This window comes from Haliaeetus leucocephalus, unplaced genomic scaffold (genome assembly GCF_000737465.1).
Source record: "Haliaeetus leucocephalus isolate CR32 unplaced genomic scaffold, Haliaeetus_leucocephalus-4.0 Scaffold195, whole genome shotgun sequence".
In the NCBI taxonomy this organism is placed as follows: Eukaryota; Metazoa; Chordata; class Aves; order Accipitriformes; family Accipitridae; genus Haliaeetus; species Haliaeetus leucocephalus.
This window is the reverse complement of record NW_010972631.1, coordinates 7,283,647-7,310,132: the sequence shown is the minus strand read 5'-3', so window position 1 is coordinate 7,310,132 and position 26,486 is coordinate 7,283,647.

Sequence of the window (26,486 nt, the reverse complement as noted above, 5' to 3'; positions counted from 1 at the left end):
AAAGTGATCAAAATGGGTACCCTAATGTGCTGAACCCAAAACATGCTTGGCCTCCTAAACATGCTGCTGAACTGAGCCGTGCTGGACGCTGAGAAAAGAGGGCAGGTGGCCTCAGGTGGTGGGAGGGAAGGCAGGTTCAGTGCAAGCTACGGGCTCTGCCACTGAGGTGAATCTGCACCCTTGCGAGGGCACAGGCTGTGGTGTCTTTGGAGATGAACACCTTCAGCCCTGCACACCTTATGCTTCCACTGAGAATCGAAATGCTATGACACAGCCTTTCGTCACACACGCTCAACTCACAGCGTCCCCTTTCCAACTTCCATACTCAACCCACAGCTGTCCCAACTCGTTCTGCACATAACCCCATTTGCCAGGCCAACAACCCAGCCCACAGCTCTCCATTGCCTTGGTGCATCTCTTCCTCCCTTGCTCACCCCATCAGACCTACTTCAGCCTGTGCAGGATGGGTAAGTTGTTTAGTATCATGGACACTCAGAGCTTCTGAGTGCATAATTCTTAGGAATAAATAGTGGATTTAGAGTTGGGTTATGGCTGGTCTGTCAGTGGTGCATCAAACACCATGAAATATCAGCTATACGGAAGACATTTAGTGACTGCAACCCAGTAAATCAGACTGAATGTCATCCTCAGAGTTTGCATGAATTATTAATATTTGGAAGCAATTTAAAATCTAGAGGAAGAAACTCTCTCGGAACAAGCTCAGACCAACAGAAGATACATTTTCTGTGCTTTTCTTACAAGGTGTGAGAAACTGGTTTGTGGGTCAACCCTCATTAAAAAAGGAGTTGCTACATTTTGTTGTCTTCCCTAGAGAGAGGCGTATAACATCATTCATTCTATGATTAGTTAAACTTCAGATTTACATTTTGGCTTGCTTGTGCAGTTTCCAGTCTTCCAGATTATTGCCTGTGACCCTTCATTCCAACATAACTCCCCGGAGATTGAAAATTGAATTGCTACATATTGCCTGTGACATATTCATTAGCCTTTTCAGAGCATTTGTCCCAGTGTCTGTGCCTCCTGTATTTGTGAATCAAACACAGGTCACTGGGCTCAGTGTTCAGCTGCTGTGAACTATCTTCAGACGAGCTATGTTGAAATAACCCGGTTGGTGATTTGTCTTATCATGTGGAAAAGAAAGCCAGAGACAGACCAAGTAACTTCATCATTGCTTTTCATTGGTAAATGCCAGTATGGTATCACTTGGTCAAGGCATGCTAAAAGGCAAAAGGTATAAAGTTTACAACAAATCTTGGTTGCTTGACTCCGGATATTTGGTAGAACTTAGTGGGCATAAAGTCTGTCATAAAGGATCCTGAAATGTTATACTATGATTATATGAAAATGTGAAAATATAAAAAAGTGGAAAAATGAACACTGGCTATAATATTTTCACATCTTATGAATGAGTTTATTAGAAAAATAGAGAATTAGCTGGCTCAAGCATTTAGAATAACTACTGTTAGCTTCTAGCCAAGGTAATGTATACTATTTTCCTGGATAATTGCCACATCCTTTCACAGTTTTTTTTTTAAAAAGTGGTATTTCTTTAAATGTCAGTTGGGCTGTGCTGAATTATGTCAGATTACAGAATTTTCTAGGATTTAACTTCATATAACATGGTTAATATACAAAGTTTGTATTTCATAAAAAATGCAATATTAAGGTTCAAGTATGGTACAGAATTGATGCAGCCTAAATATGTTGCAGCACATGGCTGTTATTAGACAAGCACTATCAACACTCTTATTGCTAGGGAAAAGTTTTGCACTTTTTATATTTGAGGTAGAACAGCTCCTGAGAGCTAGAACTAGGTATAACAACTGCAGCCTGCTTTTTTGGAATGTCTGCTATTCCACAGAGTCAGAAACACTGACCTTATATTAGGGATCAGATAAAACTGAAGGAGGATTCTGAGTTTTCTGAATGTCAGCATGTGAATTGAGACTATAATAACAGTTTCCCCCTTTTAAAAAAGAACGATAAGGATTTATCTTCTTGCATTTTTCTTCACTACATGTAGAGCTCCTGGCCCATTCACTGACACAGTATAGTGTATTTTCACATGCAACATGGAAGTACATTTATTATTGCAGTATTTAATGCTGGTAGAATATAATCTATAGTTTGAAAGAGCAACGGTGTTGAACTGAACTCTTTTCCTTCTGGAAGATACTTGCTGAATTAAAATGTTTCGTAATACGAATGTGAAGAACACTAGGGTCTCGCATCGGTCAGAAAACTATATCCTTATACTGTGATAGGTGACATAATAACGGACCCTACAGGAAAACATTTTGGGAGAAACTGTGGTTCACATTGTTTTAAAAATGATGCTGACAGCATTAGGATGCTGACCTTAGAAATGTGAATGCAAAGGCAAACTTTGTGTGTATAGATAATGCTCACTGTTATACAAACAGAAAGTTGACTTGTTCCAGTGTCAGATTCCTTGACATATTAAATCTGTTCCAGTAGGAGAAAAAAAACAAAAAAGCAAAGCACACGGAAATTATATTTCCCTGTGGAATAAAGAACTCTATGTACTCTTGATCGTATCTGTTATTTCACACTATTTTTAAAAAGAAACTGACTTAACTAATGGAATCCTATAAGGAGATTAACATCATATTCATTTTCTAGATCAATAAATTGAGACAAAGCATATTAAATGACTCATCACAGACTGCGCTAGAAATGACTTGCAGACCGATTTAAAACAGCACCAATGGAATCTCCATCTATGCTTTTTATCAAATTAAAATGTGAACAGGTAAAAAGTTGAATAATGCTTAATTTAATGCAATGTGTTTAATGTTTCACATTTATAGTTATGTCCAGTAATATTTCCAAGCAAACATAAGTTACTCGTTTAAGAAAGCCCCCAAAGAATACTGTGCCGACTCTCCTGCAGCTTTTCCTCCAAAAGGTCCAGAAAAAGGTGATGTGGATAATACTTTCTCAATCATCTATACAGCTGAATCTCTAAATGTAATTTTCTGCTCATCAAAATTTAAGCTATACTGAAAGACAAACTCAATCTTTTTTCAACAACATCAGAAACAGATAAAATCATTGGTGATAAAAATCAGCTGTCTTCACTGAAATTACATCAGAAATTAATTTGATTTAGAAATTACTTAGCTATGTATTGCTTTTGAGCAGTTGCTACATGCTAATAAAATTTATCTCACACCAGCAGACCTCGCTTCTTGTTAATTCTGGGGCTTGTGCCATGTAACTCTAAGGTCCAATTGATGAAGGCTTGAGGCAGCCTTCCTGAAAGCTCCCCATGATACCTGCAGCTCGTATTGTCTTTGTGAACAACTGTGATAGTTGATAGTAACTAAAAAATGGGACGCCATCATTTTTGCTCTCTGAATTGGGGAAAGCGAACGTGTTCTGACAGGTCTGGTTTCTCATTTGTTTTTCTCTGCATTTCTCCTGGCGACGTAGCCAAGTTAGCTCTTTGTTGTTTCAGAAGTGGATAAACTGCCATTTAGCAACTTCCCTTATGTTAGAATTTTTTTTCCTAATGTCTAACCTGAAACATCTCTTTTGAACATTAAGCACATCAGATTCTTCTTGTGCCCATGACTGACATGAGGAGAGGTAATGCCCCTTCTTTGGCAGAAACTTTTCATGGCACTCCTTTTGTTCTCCTTTAACACTGTTCATTTCATATTTTCATCTTTCTGAATAAGTCATATGTACTGTAACTCTGTGTATTCCTGCTGCTCTCCTCTGTGTTGTCGTTGCTTGATTGTGACGTGGTGTTCGCAGACTTGGTTTCATGCTCTCCACAGAGAATTCCAGCCAGGGCACTGCAAACGTTGGGTACAACAGAGTCATCCTTCACAAGTCCTGCAGGCTTCATTCATTCTTTTCAGATCCAGATAATGATGATTGTTTTTCTCCAAGACAGCTTGGCATTGTGAGTCATTATCCAGTTTGCAATCTGTAATAATCCATCTGCCCTTCCTTGGCCAGGTGGGATGTATCTAGGTTTCTCATCTACTTGTCTTGGCCCTGGTTTAAATCCATTCTCAAAACCCACCAAGTCATTTTGCAGCATTCTTAGATTTGTTGGTGAAGAAGTAGAGCTGTGACAATGTTGAAGGAAACCTTCACGTGGGGAGCAGTACAGACGGTATTATTAGCAGTTACGGTGGTGCAAGGTTGTAGGCTTTCTCCTGACGTGCCAAAATTCACTAGTGATTGAAACCAGTATAAATAAATAGAGCATGCTTTAGATTTTATTAGCTGACCAGTTTATTGCTCAAAGCCCTGTTAGATGTTAATTGAACTATTAAAGAACAGTGTGCTAATCTCAGTGGGATTCTCTGTTTATCACTGCCAAAGAAAATAAATGTTTTAGAGATAAAATACTGAAATTCAGAATGTATTAAAATCTAGACTTAGAAAAAGCCTAATAGCCATTAGAGGACAGCTTCTCTCCCTGTGTGGTTTCAATTATTATGAAGTGGTGTGGGCTGAATTCTAAGAGTTGCAAAACCTTTCATATAGTTTTCAGGTAAAGGTTAGATGTTTTTGCCATTAATGAGATCCTCTTATGTTCTTTACATTAAATTGCTGCCCTATTCTTGAAAAGCCCAACTTGCTGCTAGGACACAAGGTTGTCAAACATGATTACTTCAAAGAGGATTATTTTTCACTCTACAAAGATTAATTGGGGCTCTTCAAAGCCTAAGTTGCTTGGGGAAAAAAGGAAACAATTCTTCATCAATAGCCATAATGTTTCCCAAGCACATGGAAAAATGTGGTGCTGGGCAGATATTAAACAGAAATTGCTGAGCTTAAGTAGTGTGTAGGCTGGAAAAAAAAAGAAGCTGGGTGCAGTGTCACTCACATATTTTTTCTATATGACTGTTCTGCAGTAACGAGTCCCAGTAGTGCAATACAACAACACACTGGGAAGCTGATTCTAAACTAAAATTTCTCTAGTGTGTGGTCATAGTTCAGCTCAAACAGCTTTCTACCTGGAAAATAGTCTTTGAGCAGTTTGTTCCTTAACTCCTCAAACACTTCCCTGTTGCAGAATGGCTGTCCCTTATCATCCCTGGCCAGCCACGTTCTGCAAAAAAGCCCATGGAGCTTTTTAGACATTTTGCTTATATTGCTTACAGAAAAACATGTTTACTTGCAAGAAAGCAAATTCATAGAAGAAAATCCCAGCTGTACATACTGACGTATGTTCTTGTTTCCAAGTAAAACATAGGGTGGTGGGATATTTATTCATTGTAGAACATAATGTATAATTGAACTTGTCTGAGGTAAGTGGAAGATCTTTTTTCCATAGGAAACAATGACTATAGGAAGTGTTTAGTTATAGCATTAAAAATAAGATCACATTGCTTTTTCTCAGCCACAGATCCTACAGCAAAATAAATGTGTTCCAGATAGTGAGATGAAGATCCAATGTCAGTCATCTTCAACTGCATCTTTTTTTTTTATGGAAATCTGCTCTAATTTCCCATTTTTTTGCCAAATTTCTATCATTCACATTTCTCTGTTGCCAAGAACAAGATAATAGATAACTTTAAAAATCCATAAAAGAGTGATACATTCTTCTTTGATGAGTATTTCCTTTTAGAAAAAAACATTCCTTAGTTACAAGGAGGGTGGAATTTTCAGGAGAATGAAATGTTTTGGTTTATATGTAACATTTTTTATTTGAAACGTGATTATTACAGATAAGTGTGCATGTTAGCCTGCCACATAGCTACAGACCTATTCCTCTGAAATTCAATGGAAGTGTTACTTTTGACATCCGTGTTAGCAGGTCCATTTCTGCCACAGGCAAAGCTGTTAGTGCTGCCAAGTACTTGTCCCTTACTTCCTTTATTAGACCCTGCAATATTTTTTTGCTCTTATCCTTAAAAACCTGGACTGAAAGGGATTGAAATAGCCGTGGCTTCAATATTAAAGAAAAAAAAAAAGAAAAAAGGAGGGTGCACACCTGGGAGCTGTGGGAGATTTGGACTCACTTGTGAGAGGCTGAGACTATGATCCAGTAGAAGAGACAGGGACAGAGATTGGGGGGTGAAATTGGGAAACACACTGGGTTTGGTGGCTGGGAGAAACTTTGACAATTTGGGCAAGATGAGGAAGACCTGAAGAGAGATACTAGAAAAACATAATTCAACAAGGATGTAGGGGGAGACATAGGCCAGAGGGATGTGGACACTGAGACAGGTTTGGAAAGAAAATGGGCACCGAGAACCATGAAGCAAGATGGAAAAAAGGATGTGAAGAGGTGCTGAGGGAATGGCAGGGGAATCAGGTGTGGCTTGGGATATAACATGGAGTCAAGGAGACAATTAGTATGGAAAGAGTGAGAGAGAGAAAATGGAAATGAGAGGGATTGGGTAGGAAGGGTCTGTAAATGGGTCTAAGACTGAAATAAGGTAAGGTGCTGGGGAGGAATTCATGGATTTAGTGAGTGAAGAGATGCAAAATAATTGCTGGATCTCTGTCACAACTCCCTGCTTTCACACCTGCTTCTGCTCTTCTGAAAGATTTTCTCTTAGTATTATCTCTTTGATTTGTGACCTTGGGTATTCATTGCTCACAGCAAACTTCAGTTGTAGTGTTTCCATTTTCTTCCTCAGTTTCTTCCTTCTCCAGGGAAATTGCCCCATTCAGTTCCTGTTGGGCCATTCCATACTATCCAGAGATCTATGGAAACCCAGCGTTGCACTCTTGCTGGGCTGCTGTTGGGATGAATTTAAAGTCCGATTCTGTGGTCTCTGAGTAGCTGCTGTCTACTTCTTGTCCTCCTGACCGCTTGATCCCAGTTTTCCTGCCAGGTTCTTTGTAACTTACATCTTTTTGTTGTTCAGCTCCACAAACAATTGTACCTGCACAAAGTGGTGGTGGTGGGTAAGGAGGACTGCGTGGCAGGCAGAAATGCTTCAATTAGCACTGCTGTTTATACAGTCTCGCCCCAGGAGAAGTCCCAAGGTACGCCAATGTGCAGATGCTGAAGTACGTAAAATGTTCCTAAAAATACTACAGAACATATTCCTGTTGTTTTCAGACCGGGTGGGCAGAATGTTTTTCCCCATCGGGACCATGGCCTTGTAGATCGAGCGATCTGGAGGTTTCACCGTGCTCTGGTACCAGTAAATAAATAGCTTTAAAAGGCACTGGCAAAACGCTTCATCCCATCTGATACCCCTGATGCACAGAATGAGAACCTATTAGTGTTGGTATTGATTCTGTTAGTGCACATGGTGAATGGGTCTAATGAGTCCACTCACCTTTGATGATAATCACGCAGGTGTTGATACAATGCCAGAGGATGGATCTTCTTTTCATATACGTCTATGCACACACACTAAGCTCCTATACAGAGAAGTTTGTTTATGAAGATGGTGAACAAATTGCATGTGTTTTTTCACTGCTGAGGAACAGCTGATAACTCCCATTCTTTTAATTTAATCTGAGATTATGAAGGTTGGAATTACTTTCCTTGATCTGATGGGTAACTAATCAATTCCTTCAGCTGACAGCAATTATATTTCACTTAGGCACACTGAACTCAGCTGAACCCTTGTCCTTTTAAATATGACAACTTGTTATTGAAAGGGAAGATTTGTTTTTATCTTTAAGTTACATTATTTATTTGAGTAGATTTTTTAAGTAGCTCAGAACAGAATATAAAATCTAAATTTGGAATACTATGTCCCCTAAACATATGGTATTAGTGAAAAAAATCTAAATGAATTAAGAATGCCTAAAAAAAGAGCATTGCCAGGGAGTGGAAAGAAGTGATTATTTTCCTCTATTTAGCATTTTTAAGGATGCATCTGGAGTACTGTTTTCATTTTGAGGCTTCCCAGTTTGAAAGAGACTGGTAAAAACAGTTAGGAGTCTGGAGCACATAATGTATGAGGAATTGGACTGGCTTTGCCTGGACCGGGCTGCCCAGAGAGGTTGTGGTGTGTTCATCCATGAAGGCTTTCAGATCTTGACTGGACATTGCTCTGCTCAACCTGCTCGGTCTGTGAAACAATCCCTGTTTTGAACAGGGGGTAGACCTTCCAGGGATCCCTTCCAACCTTAATTATTTTATCATGATATAATGAAACAATGCTATTAAGCATAGTTACATCAACATTAGTAGTCTATAAATCATCCTTACTATCTCACACTTATTGCCTACAAAAAAATCTTTTGCCTTTCTTCATTTAACAGAGATCCCATTGCCACTTACATGAATTGAGGTGCACAGTGTCTATGTTCTTGACTGTGCAGTTAAAATACTGCTTCCTGAAGCCTCCTCTTCATAGTCTCAGCTTTATAGACATAAGAGATTTTAAAGACAGAACAGACTGTCTGATTATAACATCTCACTTCTACACTCTTCTACCTGCTTATTTCATGTATTATCCTACATACTGTAGGTAGTAACATGAACTTGGATAAAGCATGTATCTAAAAAAGTATTCAGTTTTCATTTTAAGTCTTCAAGAGGTAGAAAATCCATCACTCCTATCTTTCAGGTGTGCTCATGAATAGTCATCCTTTCTTCTAAGAGTGTGAATATAATTTTTAATTGGAAGTTTTGGGCTTGTATTGGATACAAATGGCAGGGTTTCCGTGGCAGTGGGCTACAGGGTGCCTTGTGTGGGAAGTGGTGTGAGCCGTCCCCATCCAGTCACAGCCAAGTCTGAAACCCATGCAGGTGCTCCATCGTGCCCCAAGACTGCAAACAGGTGGGGGACCATACTGAACCATGGCTCAGACACATTTAAGGAAGAGCGGCGGCCCCCAGGGGAGGAAATATATGATGACAATATGTTTGGAGACACGCGGGGAGGTGCCCTTGGGAGAACACGTGGAGGAGACGCTTTGGAGATGCACGGAGAGACAAGCTGCCAAGGAGACACGTAGCTGGAGGTGTGCTCGTTGGAGGAGGCTCTCCATGCCAAAGAGGAACACCCATGGCCTGTGGAGGACCCCATGCTGTGGCAGGGACACTGGGATGCATGGAGAAGTGGAGGAAACCCAGTAAGAAACATGGAGCAGCAGAAAGAAACTTTTGTGCACATGATCCAAACCTACTGCGTTGCTTGCTGCTTCAGCAGAGGGATTGGGACTGAGGGAGTGCAACCCACAGCAAAAACAAGGGGAGCTGAGAATGGGGATGGGGACGATGTTTGGCTTCAGCTGAGCCTGGGAATGGGGTGGAAAGTATGTTTGTTTAGCTGTTTGTATGTTCTTTTTTTTCACAATACACACATCAGTGATTAAAAGTTTGTATTAACTGGCAAAAGAATAACTAAAAATTCCCCAAGTTGAGACTCTTTTGCCTGTGATCACCTTCTAGCAGTTGGTCCTTGCATATTTCTCTCTGAAACAAAGAATTCTTTAATATGATATATTTCCTTTCCAGCAAAGGATGCCTAAATTGTAATCAAGTCTTTTTGGTGAATCTATAAATATATTAAACTATTGATGTCTCCATCACTAAGACAGCTCTTGAAATGATTAACTGATAATTCCCTACAGCCCTTTCAGTTTTCAGCCTCCTTTTAAAAAGACAGACAGAACATTGCAATACTTGTCTATGCTGCTATGCAAGAAGCTAAAATAAACTTTCCCCATACTGACTGTTCCCATATTTATCTAACTCACCTTAAATAACTTTTCCAAGATATCTAACCAAGAGCTTATTTTGAGCTCCTCATTCACTACAGTTCCTTCTTCACCTTTCACAGGTATAACCCCTGTTCGCCTCTGTCCTCCATAAGTAGATGGGCTCTACATTCAGTCTCCTGAAACTCTGCATTTTTCTGCATTTTTTTGCACAGCTTCTGAAATGTTCCAAACCACTCAGTATGACTGCCCCATTCTCATTTAGAAATGGAGAATCTTCTCCCCTCCTCACTGCCTTCTTCCTGTGGCTACCAGTTTCCTTATGGCTATCAGTTTCCATAAAGAATCAATGATGATGGGAAAAGTGGATACAGTATAGGAGAAGGTCAAATATAGTACTAACTTTGCAAAAAAGAGCACTAAGGAATTACACATAGGTTAATCTAATCTGGCCTCAGAAACAAAGACTCAAGAAATTATAAAGCTATCTCCACAAAAGATAAAGCAATCAGAATGTACATAGCTAGAAGACAAGGCAAAAAATAATCAGTATGGATTTGTCAAGGACAGGTCATATCGAATAAATCTAATTTTCTTTTATGACTAGATCTAATTTTCTCCTTTGACAGGATAAGTGCCTAAATGGATAATGGGAAGGTACATGCACGATGCGATATATTCTGAACTTAATAAGGCTTTTCATGCTTTTCTGAATGACATTCTCTTAACCTAAGGAAATATGATGCAGTTATAGTGACCATAAGGTGAGTACAGATTTGGTTGAAAAATTTGTCTCGGAAAGCAGTTATCATTGTCAATCCAAAAAAGATGAGGTCATATTTACAGAATGATAACATGGAAGAAGAAAATAAATTTCAAGGTTTATAATAAAATATGAATATATTACTTTTTTAACAGTGCCATTGCAAATTTTTCTCTTTACTGGGAGAGTAGAAATATGACATAGGAAAAAGTAATGCTTAAGACCACATCTCACCTCAGTTTTCTCTTATTAATTAGATTTTATCAAAGCATTTGCTGGACTTGCCTCTAGCATATGGGAGTACCTGCAAATGAAAGAAGGGAAATCTCAAGGTAGGAAACTACCCATAAAATATCAGTGAAGAAAAAATGTATGTGCAAGATGCATGTTTGAGGCTTTTAATGTTTTGGGTGAATTAAGTCAAATCAAGAACCCCAAGAAAATTATTCTTATGTTGTAATCATTTGTCCTGGTTTCAGCTGGGATAGAGTTAACTGTCTTCCTAGTAGCTGGTACAGTGCTATGTTTTGAGTTCAGTATGTGAAGAATGTTGATAACACTGATGTTTTCAGTTGTTGCCCAGTAGTGTTTAGACTATAGTCAAGGATTTTTCAGCTTCTCATGCCCAGCCAGCAAGAAAGCTGGAGGGGCACAAGAAGTTGGCACAGGACACAACCAGGGCACCTGACCCAAACTGGCCAACAGTGTATTCCAGACCATGGGACGTCCCATCTACTTTAGGAACTGGGAAGTGGGGGGCAGGGATTCGCCGCTTGGGGACTGGCTGGGTGTCGGTCGGCGGGTGGTGAGCAATTGCCCTGCGCATCGTTTGTACATTCCAATCCTTTTATTACTACTGTTGTCATTTTATTAGTGTTATCATTATCATTATTAGTTTCTTCTTTTCTGTTCTATTAAACCGTTCTTATCTCAACCCAGGAGTTTTACTTCTTTTCCCGATTTTCTCCCCCATCCCACTGGATGGGGGGGGGAGTGAGTGAGTGGCTGCGTGGTGCTTAGTTGCTGGCTGGGGTTAAACCACGACATCATTAGTAGTTATTATCAACATAATAATTTCTAACACATTAAAACCAGTATTTCTTGATTCTTATGGGGATTCTGGTACACTCGTCACAAGAAGGGAAGAAAAGATTATTCTTCTTCTCTAGAAAAAGAAGGGATATATAGTTACTGTGACAAGCAAAAGCATTCAGTCCTGATGGGAGGGGTAGACATCTGCACTTCATTAGAGGAGAAAGCCTTTATAAGAAGTGTTTAGGTTGGGGAAGAGAACCTTCCTTCCAAACAAATATTGCAACAAGATCTGTTTATAACCTGACCCTTTGCTGACAGGGCCACAAATGAAGGCCTACAAAGAGCCCATTTTGCAGTCACAGTACTGCTTTCATATATTGCCTTATGAGTTGAAGGACCATGAAGACATGGGTCCCAGGAGAGGATCTGAAATTAAATCCTCTTTGCTGCCAATAGCTATATAATACTTCGCAATATTATGCCCTTAAAATTTGAAGCTGACAAGGCAAAAATGTCGTCCGTCCCCCCCCCCCCAAAAACCAACCCAAAATGATGACAGAAAATTAGAGGAATTTTCATAAAAATACAAGTAGGATGCCTGATCACCTTTAAGAGCATTTCTTAGAGGTGTTATCTTCACTTATCTTCACATGTGTTTAATCTCACTGATTTTGAGGTGGTCGGCAGTTAAACACGCAGAAGGAGTTAGTCGTCTGGGATCATGCTGTGACCATATCATCCTGAGTGCTGACCATGTCATATTTCTGCTCTGAATGGGAGCCATGTCGAGTTAGTATCTGAATCATCTTCTGAAAATCCCAGAGGTTGAGAAAACTTAGGGATAAAATTATGGAACAAAGGCTGTCTAAAATTAAGGGTGGTATATCCGAACCACCATGTACTTTCTTGTCATGTAGATTTAATTTCCTTCAACTCTCCCTTTGATCCTTGCAATCTTGTATTTTATTGTTTTGCAATGGCTCGCTGGCAAAATAAGGAATGTTCTACGATAGTTCTTCTGTTTCCACTTCATGGCCAGCCACAAGTGTTTGGGTGGCTACATTTCCAGTTTGATTAGGAGTTTCTTTCTCATTTCTGCCCTACTGACTCAGCTTTTTTTTGTTTTGTTTTTGTTCAGGCAAAGCATGGGAATTATATTTATTCACATATTAGCTGACAGCTAGTTGCTTCATAGCTGGATGCTTTCCCCTTCCTTCCACCCCACACCCAGTACTAATTCCACCAAATTTACGTTGTGAGGTACAGATATTACCAGAAACAATTACTTTTGCAGAACAGTATGTATTTCATCACATATATCTATATTTATTTATACAGTATAGTAATACACAGGAATACAATGTTGATTCTCAATAAAGTAGCTGCCCCAAAAAGGAAGTGTTGCTGTAGATGTTTATAAATGTTAGCACAGGGAAGAAGTTGGGAAAGTGTCTCAAGGTCAATGGAGTTTAACTCTATTTCCTAGGCTCCTTTCCATCATCTGCTCATGTCCACTGCTGAAGAGCGGTCGTGAAACTAGATAGCCCATGGACACACCAGCATGGGTACTCTTACATTCTTTTCTCTACTTGTAATGTCTTTCTGAGCTGAGCTGTGCAACACAGACAGACAGACGGACACACACAACTCACTATTTCATGCTGTTGGTGTGGCAGAAGCATTCCTCTGTCTATAAACATTTTATTTCATCCATATTCTTGATAGAGATGTCAGGCTACTCTGAATGATGGTCATTCCTTCCACATATCTCTTGTTCCGGACCTGTTATGAGAACCTCTTCGTTTTCTTCTGTCACTGACTATATATGTCTTTGTATCTCTGGTGTTAAAGACGAATAGAACAGAACGGAACAGAATGGAACGGAACAGAATAGAATAGAATAGAATAGAATATTTCAGTTGGAAAGGATCTACAGCAATCATCTCGTCCAACTGCCTGACCACTTCAGGGCTGACCAACAGTTAGAGCATGTTATTAAGGGCATTAACCAAAAGCCTCTTAAATACTGATGGGCTTGGGGCATCGACCACCTCTCCAGGAGGCCTGTTCCATGGTTTGACCACCCTCTCGGTAAAGAAATGCTTCCTAATGTCCAGTCTAAAGCTCCCCTGGTGCAGCTTTGAACCATTCCCTGGTATTCGCTGGATCGCAGGGAGAAGGGACCAGCACCTCCCTCTCCACGTCCCCTCCTCAGGAAGCTGTACAGAGCAATGAGGTCGCCCCTCAGCATCTCTTCCTCTCCCTGTGAATTTCCCTCCAGATTTTAATATTTCCCTCTATTTGCTTCCTTGTCTCACCTCTGTGTCAATGGGTCCCAGACTGAATTTTTTATCCCTACATATGATCACTTAATTTGCAGGTTTCAGTGGATAATCTGTGATAAATCAACCTCTTTGGTGGTAATAATTATCCTACTGCTCGCTGTGTTTAGCTAGCACTTGTCCCATACAGTGTGATGCTCCTGGGATTATGGGGTGAAGCTCTTGTGGTCTGCAGAGCCAGCCCTGCTTTCCTTATGAGCCAATTATACTCCTGCCACGAACAGTAACATATGAAATTTTTAATTTGCCTGCAGCCCCTTAAATGGCCTATTTCAAAATGATAATTGTAGGTTGCCAATATAGTTGTATTCAATCCTTAGAGGGAAAAAAACATAAACCACTCCTTCATTTTATGACTGTAAACTTTTAGATACATTAACTGTGTCCATGACAGTGCAGAGACTGCAGCAAGAATTCTCAGCCACAATTCAGCTCACAGAAGTTTAGTCCCAGGAAAAGGAAAACAAAGGCATGGAAAGAAATAAAAATCCAGAAACTGCACATTTAGACCACAGCTAGTATCCACAGTCAGACCAGCATGTCCATAGGCAGGAGCTGCAGCATATCAAAGCATAACTGTCCTGTCCGTTTTTGAAAAACTCCTTTTAGTGTACAGGTTGTGAGGCCAGTTAGGAATCAGCCAGTGGCCAACCTGGGAGAGGATGGGAAATTCATAGGAATGAATTAGAATAACATTTCTCTTTGAGGTGGACATCACATCTCTGCAGAGCAGCCACACGATCTCAAGAATCACTTGATCCCTGGAAGAAAAATAAATCCTTAATTGACTGAGACATGAATTGAAAAGCACTGAAACCTAGGATATCCTGTAGGAAAGGAAGTCTGAAGTTTTCTCCAGTCCATGTACACAGGACTAGTATTAAAACTACCAAGTGTTTGTGTGCTACGTCTGGTTTATAACCCAGGGAGGCTCAGATGCTGGGCTGTAAAACAAGGGCACCATGGGCTGACGAAGGCAATGACCTGGACCTGGTTTATTCCATGTACCAGGAGCTATGTCAGCCACCAACAAGCACCTTTCTAAATCCGTGATTATTAACAAGAGCAATATACATAGTGCTGAACTCCTGGGAGTGGGACTTACAATGGTCTTATGATCTCTTTTATAGTTTTCCAGCCTGACCACATCACAGAGATCCCATTAATGTCTGTGGAAATCCTGTTCTCACGAGCTCTGTGAGATGACATCCTGGGTGCTGTCTGGTATCAGTGTGTATTAATGAGCCTTCTGTTTCAGTGCATTTTAGCAAGTCACATTTTCCCCTCTGTGTTTTATTTCCAGGAACACCAAAATGGGGTATTTTGTGTGATATTTAGGAAAAAACGGTTGAAGAAAAAAACAATTAGCACCCTAAGGAAACAAAGCAAAACAAACAAAAATTACAAAGCATCTGCCCTTTTTAGATTTTGGTAAAAGACAGAGAGTCGGCAGGGATTTTTCCCTACAAACCAGCATGGGGCAGTGTTATCCAAGCAAAGTCGCACTGCGTCAAGTGGCAGATACATCAGCACCAGCATCTGTAAGGTTTAGACATAAACACCTGAACAGACTTGGAACCTCTTGTAAGTAACTGGCTTGGACAAATATAGCTACATAAAAAAGAAAGAAATGCCCTTCAGCAACAGTATTAAACGTGTTGCTTTGTGTTATGTGTTTTAGGAAGCAAAGAGTGTGTCATAACAGCTAGGCACAGGTGTCCCCAGCTGGATGATGATGATAATGATGATGATAATGATGACAATGATGATAATTAACACTGTGTCTAGTGGCTGAGGATTCAGGAAACAGTAAAGCTAGTCCTGTTCAAACTCATACTAGAAAGCTAATGTAGAGAGGTGCGGGCAGGGGGAGGCACCAGAAAAAATAAACAACAGGATACTCTTGAGCAAGATAAGCTGTGGTCTCAGTAGGTTAAAAAAGCCAGATTTTAGCAGGTTAATTGATATGCATCTTTACAAATGAGAGCTTTATGGAAAAATGACAGGATTTTTAAAGGCAGCAAAAGAATTGTCTAAGTACAGTTTTCAAAAGCTGTACTTTACCAGCATGCTCAACTCCAGTTGCTTCTAATTGATGTTAGGGATCTGGCTAAATATAACTAAATTCCCTCCCTGAATTCAGAAAAATCTATTTCTTTCATTATTAAGACATTGTAGTTAAGGTCTGGGTTTAACCCATTACTGCTTCTGTATCCATAAGCCTACCTTCCACAAAAACACATTTTCTTGAAAAGTGGCCACATAAATCCTGTTTTAGTGTTCTATGGACATCAGGCACTTACTTTACACACTTACCAGGATACTTGCACGACAATCAGGATCACAGCAACAATGCTGGAAAAGCCTGTTTGTTCCTTTTGATGTGGTAGCTACACAACAACTCATCTGTAGCACACAGATGATCAATCAAACATGGACTATTTTAGGAAGGAGCGTGGAACCCATCGAGAATTCTTTCAGCAGCTCCTTGAAGATGCTAAACCCCACAGCCCCAGAGTGGTAGTTGGATGGAGTCGGAGTTATCACTTTGCGGTCACTGCTGGTCACCAGGACAGTGGAGAAGAGGAAGCCTCCAGTGCTGGTGATGAGAAGGAGATCCTGAACCCTCCTGCAAGCCTGGTAGAGGATAATGCTAGAGCAGAAGTGATCTGTACAGCCTTGTATGCGAATAATGGTAAAGCACTTGAAAAATAGGGCTTTTCTGTTGCTTTATTTGAGTTCTGTCTGCAAAGAGATATTTGGCCTACAAAAATAATCATTTAGGCCTTAGAAGATAAAAAATAGAGGAACAGGAGACAAATTCTGCTGCTGCAGAATTTACTGGGGCTGATGAGTTCTTAATATTTCATCGATGGCACTGAAGTTCATCAAGTCGTTTGCAGAGGGACACACTGATTCAACAAACCAGTTGTTCTGGGTGTCAAGGGCACTCGATTACCCAGTTTTGTCAACGACCTGAGGTTTTGGCAGTTTACCACACTGTCCCAGGTCTCCTTTATACCCTTTGTCACCTCAAAATCTATTGAGCGTGCATTTGCATTTGTACTGTGCCAGGCACAACAGGGACTTTGGCTTGGCAGGATTTCTGGATTTGTTATCAAGTGTCATTGTAATGATGAACTGAATAACGGAGCCTGAACCTGTTCCTGCTCAAAAGCTGAAGACACAGATTTGTGTTCTGTTCTTACCTCCTCTCCTCTCCACCCACAACAGATTTTCTGCATTTTCATGTTACTTTTCTTCCTCTTGGAGTAAATTGTTCTGAAGCATGGACAACATATATGCTTCGATGGTACAGACTAATTTTTGGCCTTAAAAGCTTCAGTGCAATATCCCCAAAGTCCAGATTTATGATGTGTTTAATTATTAACCATTGTAATTTTTTCCTTTCTTCCTGAAATTTCCTTTGAATATGCTTTTTAAAAGTTTTTTTGTTAATGAAATGTGCCGTTTGCGGGGGCATGCTTTTAAAAATAGAAGTAGATATTTTCAGGGATGTTTAGCTTGGGCAAAAAAGGGTTTCCTCCTTAAAAATAAATAAACATTGAAATATTTGTTACAGATGATACTAAATATTTTTCAAATCCCCCTCCCACCAAATGAATTCTTCTGGTGGCTCTGTGTGGAACTATATGTCACAGGTGCAGAACTGTCTGATACAACAGTAATAGCACTTATTAGTGCCAATGGTTCTTCCTCAGCATTTGTACAGCCTATTGCATCAGACTGGAAATCTTCAAGATGATAACAATTTTAAAAGCAAAATGAGATAGATTAAATGAGGTACATCTATTGTGTTCTGAGTGCAATCACAAGTGTGAAAGAATCTTCATTCTTTAGTTGCATATATTAAAATAATATTAAATATGATGATACAATCCTGTGATATTTACTTAATTTAATATTAATATTTAAAATTGGTTTAAAATTAGGAGAAAACATAAACAGATTTCTCTCTCTCACAAAAGGAAGCAAGCTAGATGGCGTTGAGGACTCCTTCCATCATTTTTGTTCTTTTCGTTCCCTTTTATGACTGGATTCCACCTCTGCTGATGTCTTCAGTTAATGTGCTATGTGTTTTCTTCTTGCTCCTAACAGCTCCAGAGAAAATGAGGTTTCTTTTGTAGAAACTGAATGCTAAATGGAGACTGTCAGGTATGTAATTGCATTTAATTTATCATATACGAAGAAAGTAGTGTTTGCCCAGATGATCTGATAGTAGATTTAGGACACAGCTAACTTGTGGACTGCTGACAAATTGACAAGTTGGCAAAACAATAACATTGTTAAAAAAACAAACAAAAAAAAGAGGCTAAGCCAGTATTTCTTCAAATAAACTGTGGATAATATTGCTGGGTCTGTTTTATATTCTTAAAAATTAAACAGGAATGAAAAGTCAGGAAAAAGAGAATTATTAAAATTGATACCAAAACATGTTTAGCATGTTTCTCCTGTATAAAAATAAATAACAAGATGGCTCTATGATTCAACCTATAATTTTAAAAGACATTTACAAATAGAATTGGAAACCAAATACTTTTTAATAATAGCCAGATTTTTGTGATATAATATCCCTGAGATGGAGTTATGTGACTCTGGGAGCAAGTACACTGTGGGGAAACACAATTCAATTTAAATATTTTGAGAAGAAACTAAGAAATGAGATTTGAGAATAGGAAAAAAAGACTTCAGCGTTAACAGTACATTTTCTGTAATGTGATACAAACACAGAAAACCAGACACTTTCTGTCTTGTTCTATCCCAAAATCAAATGGTAACATTAACATTTATTTCTAAGTAACAAAGCTGTGAAAAGGCCCTTGTAGCTCTTGAGATACTTAAGTTCTGAACATATTCCACACTTTAATTATTTTAAAAGAAAAGTTGTCCACCTTGTGAAACTGTTTTGTTTTTTTTCCTCTGGAACCAATATTGTGGTGCTATGAAAACAAGAAATAATCAAATGTCCATATTAAAGGTCTTTAAAAATGCTTCAAAGAGAATTCTTCACAAAAATTAAAGGGAGGTAAACTTTCAAAAAAAAGTTCCTATCTCAAAAGCAAGGACATATCAGAGGAACACAGTTCAGAGCAACTAAGAGATACAGCAAAACCCATTCTGCCCTGACGCCCCTGAGGAACCAGCCCCTGGCAAATTTGCACTTGTGGTTTGAACACAACGGAGGTTATGGAACGCAAAGGAGTACAGTATTGCCAGCTTCCAGTAAGAAGTCCAAACTAATTTGGCCAGACAGTGAAAAAAAGGCAAAAAAAAAAAAAAAAAAAAGAGAGACTTCACATTGTCAGGGAGGAAAATTTGTAGCTCAGTCTTTCAGGTTGGATTGCTTGTGCCATGTCTGTGGTACATATTTTCAGCTCAGTCTGAATTACTTTTGCAGAATTGCCCTGGACAATCCATTTGTTTAAAAGTACGAAGTCTTAAGTGTTCTTTAGAAGAATGAACAGACAGTGCAGTTTGGAGGAATGTTATTTAAAAGTGCTTTTGGCTGGGCCTGGTGCCTCAGTCTTTAGTCACAGTGAGTTGTATCTGAGTGTTGCTCAGATATTATGCTAAAAACCCTCTGGTGAAGAGGCAGCTGCCTTCCTTAGGGAGAAATCTCGGGTGGAAATGGACTTGTGATCACAATTTCTCCTCTGGTCTTGCCCTTGGAGAAGAATGATTTGCTACAGCTCTTTACCAAACCCTGGGGCCGACCCCAGGCTTCGCCGACCTCCTACTGCCTTTGACCTTCTGCTTGCCCCTTGGCCCTGGCAGGAACTAAATGTTTTGCCACCCTTTTTTGTCAGACTAATGAGGTCCATGTCTCACAAGAACCACCTCAAGTCAGCACAGGGTGCTGGAAGGGACCAATATTGGGGCCACATTGGCCACATCTACCCGTTGACTAAATAGGGCAGGAACCAGGCCTGAGCACAGTCCCAGGTTTCTTTATACTGGTTCACTGTTTGACTGCTCTTTGAAAAATGGAGAAATTCTTTGAAATTTTGCAAGTAGAGTGTATTAGAGGCAATAATTCATAAATAGTAAATTACATAAAATACACAGTAAATAAAAATTAAAGGGACACAAGTGTATGCCTTACATGTAGCTCAACAATTGATATAATTCATTTATAAAGCTCCTTTTTAAAATTATTTTTCCGCATTTCAAAATCACAAAATGACAGCAGGGACTGCTATGCACAAAACTGATGGCACCACTAGCTCAAAGTGAATCTTATCAAAAGTATCACAAATAAATCTTTAGCAAAATAATCAGGACAACTGCTACACAGAAAAAAAACCCCCAAAGTATCCAAAATCAGTTCTTATAACCTTTATCAAACCAATGAGCACTAGTGAATCTATAAATGCAAAAGTTAAATTTGACTTCTGAACAATTCTTCTTTTTGACATACAACCTATGTCTTCTGAGCAAAAGTGTAACTTAACTTTTGAATGGTTTAGCTAGTAATTGACATTGCAGGAGGAAGGAAAGCATGAGGGAGACTGCAAAAGAGCCCGGGAAGAGACATGCAAGAGTTTAGGATTTGCAACATCAGGATTTTGATGATATGGAAAGTCTGCTAGAAAACCTTCTAAAATAGTGTTTTTCATCTTTGAAACATATGAAATACAGTGTGAAAACCTCTTAGGACACTCAGGTGGCCAAAACTTCAGGATAGAACTCCCTTAATGGATGATATTGCCATGAGTATCATTAAAAACATCCCCAAATTATGAACCTAGAATTTTTCTAAAATTGGGAAAAATCATAAAAATTTAAAGGAGAGAAATTAGAGAGAAATTAAAAAAAAAAATCTTCCTCCTTGGTTTTATGCTCCCCACTGAGTTCTTGCAGGTTTGTTCTGAGTCCAGCAACTGTTACAGCTTCCCGAATTGCTGCGAACTCTTCCCAGCCTCCACGGTCCCTCGGATCGTGTCTCCCTGTAGCTGTGTACCATCTCCCTTCTCAGGCTCTGCTTGTGTTGGTGGTTTCTCCTTGCTCAGTCTCCTCCCTGCCAACTCACCCTGCCTGCTTGGAGAGCATTTCAGCATTTCATGATGTAAAGCTGATCATTTTCTGTCCTGTCCATTGGGTGGGACAGATCATTGCCTTTTTCTCCACTGTCTTACATGATTAGAAACTGTTTTTCTTCATTACATTAAGCAACCTCAGTTACTTCAGTCTCTTTTTGAACACTTTTCTAGTGTTCTAGTGTTGAACACTATTTTCTAGGTTGCTGATCATTGATCATTTCTAAAGTCTGTTCCCTGGACGTTCCACAGTCTGTCCAAATTCTTCTTAAAGCAAAACGCCTTGAGCACAACAAAAGATCAAGAGCTGAAATATATAAGGCAACAGCCAAGTTCAGTTTTGAAATGCCACTTCTTGATTCCTTCAGGGAGATGTGATTCTCTGGGCTTTCCTGTAGGTGCAATTTCCCTGTCAAGTCCATCTCTCAAGATGCATTACAGTTTCTTCTCTTGGTGTAATGAAACTGCTGCATCTTAGAAGCTTTAGAAAAGATAAGGGATATAGCATACATGAACTATAACTCCCAAGACATATGGAATTGAAATATTTTTATTTCAGCCGCACCATCTTTTTATACCAAACTAATGCTTTCACAGCTTTGTCACTGTTTTTTTTTCTTAACTTAAAGATTTCATTGTAACCTTTTATTATGAGCATACATTGTCTTTCACAAGAAGTTCACACTTCCCATTCTTGAACACATAGGAAAATATATTTCTGTGGTCATCCTAGTACTGTGCCCTAAAAATTCCTATCCCAAGTAAAAACCCTGCATCTGAGAGACAGGAAATTTTTGTTTAAGTTTAAACCAGTGCTAATGCAGCCCCGTACCTTCCAAATGATGCTGGACACATTTATACGGAGTGTGAGTAGAAGGACATTGCATCTGCTCCTAAAATCCATGTGGATAAACTGTGTGGAGTACTGAAATACACCCAAACACCAAAACATTTACAAGCAATGATTTTTTTGTAACCTGTCTCTATGGAGGCAATTGTTAGGACTGCTAGATGCCCACATGGCTCTGGCTGTTACAACACACAGAGGATTTGACTTTGAGGTCTTGGGTGTAAATGCCATAGTACGAAGACTAACATACAGCCACAGCCTTGCCAACCTTATACTTTAAAAATGGTGAGTCATGACCTCAAGACATGAAAGAGCCTTATGTGATGGGATCCCCAGTCAAGCCAGTGCCTTGAGCTGGAATCGCTCCACCACTAAAACCGAGCAGTTCTCTAAAACTAAGCGTGCCAAAAGACAGTGAAGGTTTCCAGTCTCTAGAGATATATTTCAATAAAATCCAAAAGTAGTAAGCTGGAACATGGCAATTCTTTCCAGAGAGAAAACTCGGGATTGCTGGGTGAGATCTGTTAAAAATTAGTCTTGAAAACAAATCTTCCTCTTTTCACTTGCATCCTGGCAGGACAGGACCTTTCTTTTTGGCTTTCCTTTTGCTCCAGAAACCTTTGGTGGTTTCCTGAGTTGCAGAAACCATGCACAGACCCTCTGAGGTATCCAGGAAAGCCTTCCCTAGGAGTCCTATGGTGCCTCTTGACTTCTTGGTTGCTCTATGCATGACTTTCCATAGGCCTCCTCTTGCAGTTGGAGATCTCGGGTCGCAGATGTGCATTTTTTCTGTTGAAAGAGGAGGAATCTCCCCTCCCTCCTGAGGAGTTATGCTGATCCAGAGGGCAGCAGCCAGAAAGCAGCTCATGGTCGTCCTTCTCCCAAACTCTTTAGCAGAATGTACAATATGCAGTGACCTGAAAACAAAGCAATTAAACTGCCATACCCATCTGTCATCACTTGAAATGATGAGATTTAAGGCAAATTTTTTCTGAGCAGTGAAATCAATGATGTCTGATTTCCTAAAGATTTATTCCCCTCTCTGCAGTCCCACACATTTCAGTAATCCCATTTTTCCTGTAATGGCCCCGGGGTAAGCATTACACCTAGTTTGGAGCTGTGTGCCTGCTGATCTGTCAGGCCAGCAAGCACACGCTGTTTGGCCAACAGGAAGCTGCAAAAATTCAATGTATAAATGTGGAGTTTTGCTTTCCTTTCCTGCATACATCAGGAACTTTCTTCTAAATCAATCTGATTTTTATGACACTTTCGGGATTATCTGTTGAGACTTCAATTTATTTTTTATCTAGGTAAAACTGGCTAATGGGTTCCAAAATTAATAGAAAGGGAGGGGCAGACAGATGGTTGGACAGAAATACATACAGAGAGACAAATAGATGTCATATGCATACCAAACTAATTTCTGGGTGACACTAAATTAAACAGTGTTTTTTATTTATGTCTTAATAACCCTTTACTGTTCAGTTTGCTGCCACTTTTAAATTTTAGTGTATTTTCTTTTAATGAAAGCTGGGCTTAATCATTGGATTTAAACGTTGCACTGCTGAGTCTGGAACTTAAAGAAATGCAAAACTTGTGACGAGGTAATGAGATCTGGCAATATCTTTTCTCTGCAACTCTGCTCACGACAAATAAAATCTATTGAAGAAGGCATGGTTTGGTTGATCCCTGTTTTTCTCTCCTTTCCACTAAACCAGACATATTACTGTAGTATCCAGAGCTCAGGCAGTTGCAAGGATTTATTTAATATTTATAACATGTATTAAATTTATTGTTTTTATAATGCCATTCAAAGACCTTCTTTGCAAAAGAAGTTCAGAAGTTCCTGGGATTACATTTTCTGTAGTGCTAGCATTCTCAAACAGTAGTTTCACAATCATTTGGGAAATAAAAATTTATGTAGTTATGAATTGTTGTACTTGCTGTTCAGTTACGGTTCTGGCACTCTTGCAAAGTAAAAGAACGTATCACTATTATACTCTAAATCTAAACAACCAGAAGAGGTTTTATTTCAAATGTGTACATTTTAAAAAAAGAGGGTGAATATGTCCATCTAGGAAAATTCTCAACAAATAAGGGGGATTGAATAGGAGAAGGAGGGAAGAAGAAAGATGTAAAAATGGTTTTTAAAAAACTCATGAAGAAGTCAGTGTAACAGGTTCCATTAGATCCTTGTATTTCTGTCCTTGCAGTGCTTCCGCAAATTTGCTTCTTGGCTGTTATAGTAATTAGTAGCCCGTTCCTCTATTTACATTTGCCTAATATAGTTTTCATGTAAAGGAAAGCAAAATCCAAATATTGGATCTAAGGTCAGTGTAAACAAAAATATCAAATATCATTTGAAGACTAGGTGGAAGCTGGCTGCCTGAAAAAATATTTAATCCAAGATCTTCTCACCTGCAGTGCCTCTGTACATGTATGTATACATGGATACTTTTGTATTATGGGGAGTTTTACAAGAAGTGGCAAACACAATATAATGATATAAAAAGAAAATTCCTATCAGCTTTTCATTACTATTCCCAATACATTTAATAATATGAAGAAATATATTACAGTTCCCATCAGTGCCAGTGAGGTCTTAACTGAAGCAAGTTTCATTAAAATCAATACATTCTTCCTAAGAAGTTTATCTATTTTCTTTAAAGCTACCTGAAGATTTTAGTTTACTTCTTGTAGAGGAGATAAATTGGCCAGGGAAATATTACATTAAAAAGTCATATAGAAAAACTTTCATACTTTGTATTTTGGGCAAAGTGACAAAGCCTGGGCCATCCAAGGTCACGCCCTGACAGACATATGACTTGTGAGTTTGTATGCTGACCCTGAAAACATAATAGACAGAAAAATGTTACAGTATCTTCACATATTTATGAATAGGTGGTCTTCATTACATTTCTAGCAGTTTCTTCTTTTTCATTAGCTCCCAACCCGTTTTCGAGTGCAATAATAATAATAATAATAATAATAATAATAATAATAATAATTCAGGGATAGTCTTTGCCTGCCTCAAAGTTTCCCATAGGTTATTTGCAGAAATAGTGAATGATACCTACAGTGCCCAGATTATTTTTTTCCTTCTAATGGTGAATATGACTATTACCCTTCTGCCCATGCTGGGTGTTTAGGCTAAAAATTGACTCTTTTAAGGTATGGAGATCATGAAGGTGCCAACCTAGATTAGAGAGCAGAATCTTATAATTTTAATGGCCATTAACACAGGTCATGTATTGACAGTAAGGCTACCAACAGCTAACGAAACAAACATCTGCTCTGCTTTCAGATGCATTCCAGGATTTTTTTCCCCATATTTTCAATCTTCTCTATCCTTGAGTTGATTTTGAATGTTGCCTAATAACACTTTGTTTTTTAATACTAGAAATATGCATGCTCTTGCTGTCTTTTCTTTCTGTCATGCTAGAGAGAAACCACAAAATCAAACAGAAAGTCCAAATGCTAGTGTAAGCATCAATAAAGAAAGGGGAAAACCTATGCTCATAAGAGCTGTTTATCAACTAGTTAAAACAAAGATACTAATAAGTGCTCAAAGGATTAAAAATCTGAACAATAAATCTGGAAAATTTCCAATATTTTTCCTGTGATTTGATGTAATCAAGCTAAGTCAAGAGTATAAGGTTTCTACATGACAAGAGATCTTTTCTGAAGTGAGATGGAAAAGCTCCAGGGATATATTTGAGGAAACTTGGGATAAACAGAATGTGAAAATGAGCTGAATACTTGCTGAATAAAGTAAGAATCAGTGATGGATGGGGTAAAACTTGCTCAGCTACTTTAAAAATTTATCAGTTTGTAATTCTCTCCTGTGACTAGGAATCTGAGGAGCTGGCAACTGCCTAATGCTACTAGTTCTTGCTTATATAGCTAACAGTACAAGGTGATAAACGTACACTTTCTTTTTCCCCCTTTACTCAGTTTGTACATTCCCATCTTGAAACTTTGGAAATCCATTTTAAAGAATAAGGAAAAGTGTGCTTTATGCTGAAACGATATGAAATATAACATAGACTTACTCTAAGCAGCAAAGTTATTGCCCCTGAAGGCTAGAAAACAAAACCAGAGTATGCTAAAAGGTAATACTGTAAACCGATGAACTTCACAACTTTCTTGTGTAAATCCATGTCAGTACGTATTTATGTTACCTTATAATATACATTGCCTTGGTAAGAAATAGTTCAAATATGCTGAACTTCAGGGTATATGATTTGCTTATGAGCACATGACTATTGTTTCAAGCGGAAGATAAAACAGGGAAAGATGCAATTTTCATGTTGCATGTTAACCTTTATTATTATGTGTTCCTTGTTATATTATTTGTACATGCTACTTCTAAGTATATTTCACCTTAACCTCTAGAATGCTTAGAAAGATGCTTTCTGTCATTATTTTGTAAAATCGAAGAATGAAAGTGACAAACTGACAGTTTATATTCTGGAGATTTATAAATTCATTTCGGAAATATAGTGCCTTCTTTAGTTTTGGGGTAGGCAGTAGTTGAAATAAGAAACCCAAGTAATTTGTTTTCTGTGAATGTTCTTACGGAACTGAGGTACATTATAAATTAAACCCAAAGATTCATGGGCCAGAAAATTGCTTACCTGGAGATTTTAGAAGATGGAAAAGTAGAAATTCTCACCAGGTTCTACAAAGCGAGAAAGGTGAGACATGCCTCAGGCTCCAGTCTTTGTGGAAGTTGATGGGACTGTCCTCTGGTGTGGGGAGATGATTTCTGTCACACGAATCTCTGGTAGTGA